The 9,120-nt window shown below is 40.3% G+C and overlaps 1 long non-coding RNA gene across 11 annotated transcripts in view; it reads left to right on the top strand.

The window, feature by feature from the left end:
- Positions 1–9,120, top strand: part of LOC136790890 (uncharacterized) — a 65,080-nt gene that overhangs the window by 19,545 nt on the left and 36,415 nt on the right. For 8 of the 11 annotated variants that reach the window (XR_010831723.1, XR_010831731.1, XR_010831727.1 and 5 more), the window contains 2 exons: positions 7,295–7,355; positions 7,937–8,071. The exons of 1 other annotated variant lie outside the window; for it this stretch is intronic. This is a non-coding gene — a long non-coding RNA (uncharacterized lncRNA). The remainder of the gene's footprint in view (positions 1–7,294; positions 7,356–7,936; positions 8,072–9,120) is intronic. 2 more of the 11 variants (XR_010831725.1, XR_010831730.1) reach the window with 1 other exon arrangement.

Here is a 9,120-nt window from a genome sequence, read left to right as displayed (position 1 = left end):
AAATAACCTTTTCTGGATGATTTTCTTTAAAAGATGACTGATCATCCACACAGGCAGTTGTCCAGATGGCCTGAGCATGCAAGTTTATTAGTTCACGTGGGTGGAAAACTTGGTTTGGATTCTACAGTGTGGAAGAATATTTCCGTACCATTGAACTGTTTCTTTTAAATAGACACAAATTTGAGATTCAAATTTTTCCTTGCTTTTTCTTCTAGTTTTCATTAGCTTACAGAAACCTGGCTTTATTTTCAGTGGTATCTCTTTCACCGATCATTCTTTGATTTTTCATTGAGAGATGCCTATCCAACTGCATCAAGTCTTCAAGAGAGAATTTTTGCTTATTCTTACAAGATTTGAAGCTTTTTTTTTCTTATGTGAACTTTCATACCATGAGAGTCCTACCTGGATGTTATGTGCTTTTATTTGGTTTGGGTGATGTTAATCTTGGACTGCTCTTGCCTTTATTGGCATTTCTGTAACCTTGAGGTTTCAACAGCATTTGACTACTGTGTGTCTGCCATGTTCACGTACTTGTCACAAAGCAACAGAACAAGCTTGTCATCCCCAAAGACAGTTACTGTAAGCAGGAACTTGTTTTGCTTCACTGCTTTTCTGTTAGAGCACTCAGATAATGCTTAAAAATTTTCAAGGTACATCCTGAGCATTTCTGGAAACTTGGCCCATTTACTATTTCAAGGTAGGCAACCCAAGCATGAAGTACATCCCTTTTGTGTTACTATTGAAATTTTGGCCGCTGGCTTTAAATTGCACCTGTGCTTTGCTTTTAGGGCTGCACTAAATTTAGGCCAGTGCAAAAGATTCTGGAAAGTCTCTGACAGTAACTTAATGGGAAGTTTGAATGCTTGTATCCAGAAATTAGACTGCTCAGTTGAGCTTCTCAGATAGATAGTTAGATTGCTTCAGGCAGCCAAGTTTGAAAAGCTTGCCCTACTTCTCTGCTTTTGGAAACACTAGCCTAAAAATGACCTTTATAAGATAGCTGAAAGTGTCACTACTTCTTATCTGTATACTGTTCAATATGCAAACTGGTGTTGGGGTCGCTGTAAGGTTTTAATAGAAATATCTGGTGAAAATGATACAGTGATGTGAATGCGATGGAAGCTGTCTTATGTAGCGATTGGGTGCCATCCTCGATTCCCACTGCTGGTGAGAATTGTGTTCCAGGGAGCAAATAGAAGAGTACAGTCCTGGTTGCCGCTCTCCCCAGCTACAGGTGGGGAAACACCTGCAGCAGCCTTTCATCCTCTCATCTGCATTTACTCAGATACTTGAGGGGCTCAGGATGAAAATCTACTCTGCAGGTTGTTAGTGAGACCTGGCTCTCCTTTAGTTAGTGACATAAAAGTCACTCTCCAACCACTTGCTTTGCCTCACTGGAGTCCTGAGTATCATTCATGCTTCTGCAGAGCTGGTACAGGCACCTGCTCTTAAGGCTGTGATTACACATTAGTAAGTAATAAAACACTAAAACTATATGTCTGTATGGGGAGCTGCTACACAGGAAGGAAAGCTGTGCGTAGTTGTGAACACTTCTACGGGACAGCAAATAGGATTAATGACCAGACAATAGCGTGCTCTGTGGTTGTCATAACTCCATAACTAATTTTTATGGTCATAACTATAACTTCTGTTGAAATTGTAGTAAAATATACTAAACTCACTGTAGTGCTGTTTTTTACCTTTTTTCCCCCTCCTACGTTACTTACAACACTTACTTGTTTTGTTACTCGCTCTGGGCTATGTGTTTCTTTTTTAAAGACTTTTGTTTAAAGATGTATTCAAGGGATTTGTGCATACAAAGTCTGATCTGCAGAAAAAAAACACAGTATTTTTATAAGATGAGGATGGTACTGCACCTGCATGATTGTTAAGAGTTCTTTTTGTGAGTTTGTTTTATAAGTGAGTTGGTCTGAAAATCTGATCCTTTCTGAAATCAGATTTTGCGGAGAGCTGGGAGAATTTATTTAAGCTAAGAGATTTTTGTGGTAGCTTAATCTAGGCCTAAGTGAACTGAGTTATAGGGAGATAAAAGTTAGAGCAGTGAGAATGAAAAGAAACCTCATATAGAGCAGGGCTACTCAGGGGAACCCCAAGGGATTTAATCCCCATCAAATACTGAGGATGGTTGCACTACACTGAGGAAGGATTACAAAAAATTTCCAGAACTTCCAGCAAAGCAAGAGCAGTGTCCTGCTGAGTTTACTGCCATGTATTGCGGCAGCCAACTAAACACAGACGTATGTGCTCTGCATTTTGGACAGCTCTTCTGCCCATTCTTCTAAGATCCCAGACCTGTGACCTGTGAAAGGAACAGGGAATGCGTGCTAATACATAGTTTTTCTTTCTGTTGGTTTGCTTAACCCCCAACACAGGAAATTGTTTGTGGGGAAGTTGGTGGTGTCTTCATGTGGCAAGACCCTTAAGGAAAGGGAAGTCAGGGGGCTACTGGTCACTATTGCTAACACGGTGCATGCTTGTGCACCATGTGACCAGATACTTCTTGCAGCTGGAAGGTCAAGGAAGAGTTGTTATATTGCTGAGCTACTGAATCCTTAGGGGACAACTTGTCTGCAGAGTTAAATTACTGTTTTTTAAGCAGTAGTAAGAATTAAAATCAGTAGACTTCCATTTCATTGGTATAATGGGAAATTAGTAACTTTTTTTTGTCACAAAAGGGCAAAAATGTTTTTTTTAAAGTTGCAAAGTAGGACACTGCACAAACATGGAATATGAGCACATATATATTCCTTCCTCTGCCCCCTGAGGTATCCCTCCAGTGGCATGTGTCAAGGCATTTCCAAAGCTGGACTGTAGAGTCTTTCTGACCTCTATTGTACATTAGTCTCTGCACCCGTAAATTGACTCTAGGGTCATCCAGGGGATAATTTAGCCTTAAATACAGGGTTGCACTGATATGTCTGTTGGCCCTCACTCATCCATATGAATTGGCAGAAGTCCAGCTGGAATAGGGGAGAGGAGCTGTTTAAGAGCCCTGCTCATCACGACTGTACTTTATCACATCTCTGGTCGTTCACTTCCAGTGAAGAAGAGGCTAGAACAGGATCAGTGTAATGGAGCAGACCTCCTCCAGTGATGGGGAAGTAGATAGGCTTTGTAACAGAATAGTGTGTAGGGCAGAGTAAAGCCCAGACTCTGGCCCAAGGACAATATCAAAACAGAGAAAAGGAACTTTTGTAAAGTGCTTTATGAAAGCTGCTGAATTACACTTTGTGCTTATGGACAAATTGTTGTGCCAGTTTATTTTTGAGTCATTTTTTTAAGGAAAAATGTATTTGTCCAGTTTTTAGATATGAAGGCAAAAAGTAACTTGCTAACAACTGTTTGGGTTGTTTGTAGGGGCAAGAAAAGAAGTGAAGACATTGAAAGCTGGGATTATTTATGGGTCAGATGTCTGTTATACCCTCAATATGTAAAATAATTGCATTGTGGGCAGAAGAGTGATTACTTTTTTTCTAAACTGTAAAAATTAGTAGAAGAACCACTTTTATTATCTTTCATGGTGAATAAAAAACTGAGAATGCTTGCCAATTATCTTGTGTGGCCAACTTTAACTCTGCAAAGACTCTAGTTTGAGTAGTTTAGGGTTTTAAGATATGCATGTACACAAAAAAGTATACTTGATTAAATAAAAGAAGTAGCAAAGGGGAAAACTGGGTTTATGCTCAGGGCCTGCCCCTCCCCTACTTTTTTTCCCCAAAGATTCTAGATTGCAGTGCTTCAGGCATCTGCGTAACAGGCTTGCCTGTGCTATACTGCAGAGAAGCCTTCCTCTTTGACCTATGGAGTGTTTCTCTTCTGAAGCAGGAAAGGAATTCTTTCTATGCTAAAAGAGTTCAGCCTCCTCCTATCACTGCTGTTTAGTCAAGACCAATTATATACAATGCTTTTTTGGGGGTTCAGCTGTGAGGAAGGCATGTATGCAAGTGCAAACCCTGGTGTTGCATTGATACCATGCACAGGAGCTGCATGTGTGCTGCCACTGAGGATTTACCTTGCAGGGCACTCTTGCTGTCCAGTGGGACCTGTGGTGACACCACCACTTCTCTCCTCCTGCTCAGTTCTCTTGACTGGCACAAGGAGAAGAAAATAGCAGTGCTATGTTTGTGCAGGAGTAGTGATAGCCCTGGAGAGGAAAAGTAAAAAGGCTATTACAGTATGGCTTCTGCCTGCTCTGAAACCTAGTAAAATAGAGGCCAGTGAGTACATAGCTGATGGCTATAGAAGTTCTGTTTTTCCAAATCTGAGACTAATTATGTAAAGTGTCCTTTGCTTGCAAGCTAAATTTGCATCTTAATTTTGGCCAGCCTCCCCTGTGCCCCTCCAAATTACCAATTGGTAAATTTCCTGAATGTGTTTGACAGCTTTCAGGCTAGTGGTATTTGGCAAGGCCTCTTAAGCTGTAGGAGATTTATGGCTAAAGAGATCATCTAGCGGTGGGTTCAGATCCGATCCCTTTTCCCCGGCTCCTGTGCCGGGTAACAATGACAGGAGCTGTCTGTGTACCAGAAGGAACAGTTTAAGAGGGGTGGCGGTGTTTGGAAAGAGAAGCCCCCGTTAGCAGCCGGAAGCATTGGTGCTGAAAAGCAATCGCTGGTGTCAAGAACTTTCTTAGCTGAGCACTGCAGCTGGTGGCAATAAATAGCATTCTAATAAAGGAGGATGTTCAACCCATGACATAAGCGAATACTGTTTCAACCACAAAAAGTAATTTATGGCGCTGCATATGTCTGAAATGGATTTTTTCCGACACATTTTAAAATAAAAATGCTAAGATTTCAATGGGGAGAAAGATCTGCATTTTAAATCAAAATGAAATTGAAAGATCAATGAAAAGTGTACTGCTTTTTTAAGTACGCAATGATACATAACGTCTTAAGGATGTGCACTGTCACAAAGCACAATTACTTCCATTCTAAAAATGAAAGATGCTGTTTTCTGACTGAATGTTCTCAATATTGCATCAAACCTAATAATCTCCCATGTCAGTGATAACCCCTCCCTTAACATTTAGACAGAACCATCGTCTTCTCTCCCAAGAATGCTAAAATGATGATGCAGAAAGTAGCAAATAACAATATGCTTGGATTGCATAAACATGAATCCTGGAAAAATCAGTTCCAGTCTCAATGAAGAGCAAAAAAAGTGGATAATAAAATCATTAGGTTCATTGGGCTTGTTAACTTATTGAGTACACTACAGTAAATAAGTTATTAGTTTTGACATAACCAGTGGTTTATTTGAATATAATACTGCTGCTGTTTGTTATACATTGTTTATACCACATGTGATTTCTTAGATAATTGTTGTGAAACATAGCAATTTTACATACTGCATCATGTCCCACTGGGATGAAGACTGTGGAAATGGTACTGGAAGAAAGAAATAGAAGTGGTACTGTCTATTCCTGCTGGCTGTTCTTTTGTGTGTGTGTGCTGAAGAGTGGGTGATTTTCTTTGCTAACTGAGCATGGGCTGGCACAGGTTGTTTTGGAGGGTGTTTCTTGCATGGGTTTGTTCTGAATCATAGGGACTGTGCAAGCACCTAAAAAGAGTAACTGGTTAAGTGTTACTCAGGATGAAAATCCTTTGTACTAGAATGCAAAACATAGCGTGCAGAACATTATATATACTTCAAATTTGTTAAAGATTCTTTGTATTTCTACATGTTTACTAATTCTCTACTCTTGCTTTTGGGAGAAATAAGCCTGCATATTTAGGAGATGGCTGATACCAAATTATCAGTGGTAGGGCTCTGTACTTTGCTTGATTCCCACCCCTGCCCCCTCCCCCTGTAGCTGGTTTCTGCTGTCATCTAGGAGTTAGAGCCAGATTCTCAGCTGGTGCACATCAGCACTGCTATCCTGAAATAAATAGGCATAACTTCACTGGAGTCACTGAATTCCAAGCTCGGATTCTTGGGTTTTGCAGTCCTTGAGTGCAGTGCTTTAAGGCTTATGATACACACTTCTGTGATACTTTGTTATGGTATAAACAAACACCACGGTTCTGATTCGAATTATAATCTCATTCACCCAGAAACCAATAGAGCTCTGCTTATTTATACCAGCTGAGAGGATAGCCCGGAGGCTTTTCATGTTCTATGATAAAGTCATGGGCTGTGATTCCAACTGCACCCCTCCCCCATATAAACAAGGAGGCAACCTCACTACTGCTGGTGCAATTACTTAGATGCAAAACAGTTGTTGAGAGAGTTTGGGATTCAAATCAGTGCCATGATGTTTATTCTGCAGCGAAGTGATGTGTGCGTGTTGAGGCTTCAGTCAGCAGAAAGAAAACAAGAGTCTGAATTTAGGTGTTGGTGTGAACAGTTGGGTAGAAATTTGGGAACAATCAAAGGATGGAACACCTATAAAATTTTTTTTGAATTGAATGTTTCCTGTAAACGATGTGTGCAGTCACAACAGTCTTTGATTCTTATTTGCGTTTAAAGCAGGGATGGAGTCCAGCTGTAAAGTCTGGATCTGGATTTGAATTTCCCAGAGTTCAAGGTTGTTGTGATCGACGGGGTTTATTTGGTTCCATATCTAATTTAAATTCAAAACTTTAAGGTAACTTCAATCAGATGTTCTTGAGATCCACTGAAATAATAGCGCAATAAAAGCAGAAATTAAACATATCTGGTATCATGTAGGGATTTTATTAGTATTCCAGTTTAAGGTTAAAATAGTGCTCTCATGCAGTTGGCCTATGTTAATAAATTAAAGCAGGGGAGTTTGCAAATGATTTAAAATCATGGCTTACACATTTTCCAAAGCAAAAGAGCAGTACAGAATGTTCATCTGAATTCTCAAGGCGGTGCATGTGGTGAACATTAGTTTTCCCTTTCCTTTTTTTGTCAAGGTTGGCTAATGCTTTCTTTTCTTCACAAATACTATACTGGTAGGTGAAGATGTCTTCCACATGTGTACAACATCAGGGATAGCAACATCAATGATACAAGGACCTTCTTTAGGTGTCGTGCGTAGTAGTAAACAACTCTGTGTGTATTCAGATCTCCCCAGCAGCGTGTTCTGATACTGCAAATAGCTCTTAATGAAGGAACATGGCCTGGAAAGAATTGGGAACTGGAGGGAGAAAAGCATGCAGTATTTACTTAAAAACAGGAGGGGAAAAAAAAAACAGTTCAGTTTGTGCTTCTGAGTTTAATCTGCAATATTTCATTCAATACTCTGTCTTGATCCCAGCCAGTTATAGGAATGTGATATTTATCAGTTGTGACACTTTTTCAACAGGAAACCAAAAACGTCAGTGATCCACTTATTCTTGGTTACCTGCTTTCTTCAGCTAAGCCAGGTTAGTGGTTACCTGTGGGATGTTAGTAATGATATGATTTGGAGCTTCTATCAAAACTATTTGGCTAGTGAGAAGACATTTGATAAGACCCTGCCAGGTAAAGGGGAAGATGACAGCTGAGAGTTGAAGAAATACTGTAGGGCTTTCTAGAGCACTGAGGTTTGCAAATGCTGTATTCCTTCTGACAAAACTGGAATGCTCTGCCTGGTGTTGTGGACTGGTCTTGTATTTTCTGGCTGCATGGCTTGCAGGTTATTTCTAGGAGGTGATCTCCTGCTTGCACTGAAAAACTGCACTGGAAAAGCATCTTTATGCAAGGCAGACGAGTGGGGAAGCAACAGGAAAAAAATTCAGGGCTATGAGAGCTGCCACCTGTAGAAATAAGCCATGACTATGTTAATACTTTCAAAGAGCACGAAGGTCACAGCTTTTCTGTGGTTTGGTCCTTAGGTAGCAGGTCAGCTGGGGAGGGTTGTTGAGGGAGGCTCACAAGGTTCAGCTTTGTCAGCTAACTGTGGTTTACCTGGTGTGATGTTCTCGGTGAGCAGGCTTTGATGTTCCTCCACTTGGTTATTTTTCAGAAGTTTGAAATACAGAAGTCAGATGAGATGTGATCTCTGGTCAAAGAAGGGTGTCTCCAGGCAGTTCAAGAATATACTTTAGCTCAGGATAAGCCAGCTACTCAAATGTGTGTTCCACTAGAACTGAAGCAGCTGGTATGTAGGACTGTACATACTCACCTGTGCATGACCTCTGATGTAGTTTTAAAACTTGAAACCCATTTCTTTCTCTCCACTCCCTTCATCTGATTTAAATGTACAGGAGATGACTTACCACTTTGTCTTGTTTTTAGAAGTCTATATGTTGCAAAAAAGCTTGTAGCACTCAGCTCTTCCAATCTCCCCCATACTGGTGATTTGGCACTGTAGTCACACTATTTTCTGTGTTAGACCTATCTAGTTGCATACCAGAACAAATGCGATTGACAGATTTTGAGGCTTTAAACTGTCACATGATACTCTCAGATGCAGCAGTGACTTCAATGGTCTCATCTCCACTTTCCTGGTCAAACTGGAGGAATAAAAAGCAAGCATTAAGAGCCCCCCCAGATTTTAAATAAACAAAAAAGGACCCTTGCTTTAGCTGGGTGCTTGTTTCCATTCTCTTTTCTCATGTCATCCCAAAGAAAAAGCACTGGTGGCTCCTAAATGTGTGTATCGAGTGCTGGCAGCACTGAATCATTGTGAATTCTGCCTAAGAAAAGAATGACAGTTGATGGGTAAATGTTTCCAAAAAGGTCTGAAACAGACATGTTTACTGAATTAGATCCTTCGAAGACTTCTATTAGATAGTGAGGGTACTTGCTTACTGCGGCTATATGAAATTAAACTATGAATTACTTCTCATGTCTTCTCCCCCCCCTTGCCTACTGCAATGATTTTCAGTATTCTAGTAGCATGGAGTAGGGACTTCAGGCTCGAATAGGAGGCTGTATCTTTAAGAACTCAAACTTCAGAGGACTTGCCAAATCCTGCATCAAATATCAAATTTGCAGAAAGAGCATTAAAAAATATTTGAACTAAGCGATTAATTTCTTGCCATCTGGAAAACCACAAGCAGTGACAAAAGCAACTCAGAAATTCATATGCCATTTATAGGCTCACTATTTCAATACAGACTATTCTGCTGTTTGTAGCAGCAGAATAATGTATAACCAGTCATGACTGGCCTTTCAAACATACCGGAACAGACAATCCTGTACATA

This window comes from Anser cygnoides, chromosome 5 (assembly GCF_040182565.1).
Source record: "Anser cygnoides isolate HZ-2024a breed goose chromosome 5, Taihu_goose_T2T_genome, whole genome shotgun sequence".
Lineage (NCBI taxonomy): Eukaryota > Metazoa > Chordata > Aves > Anseriformes > Anatidae > Anser > Anser cygnoides.
Note: the sequence above shows the minus strand (reverse complement) of the source record. Positions and strands in the feature narration are given on the sequence as shown.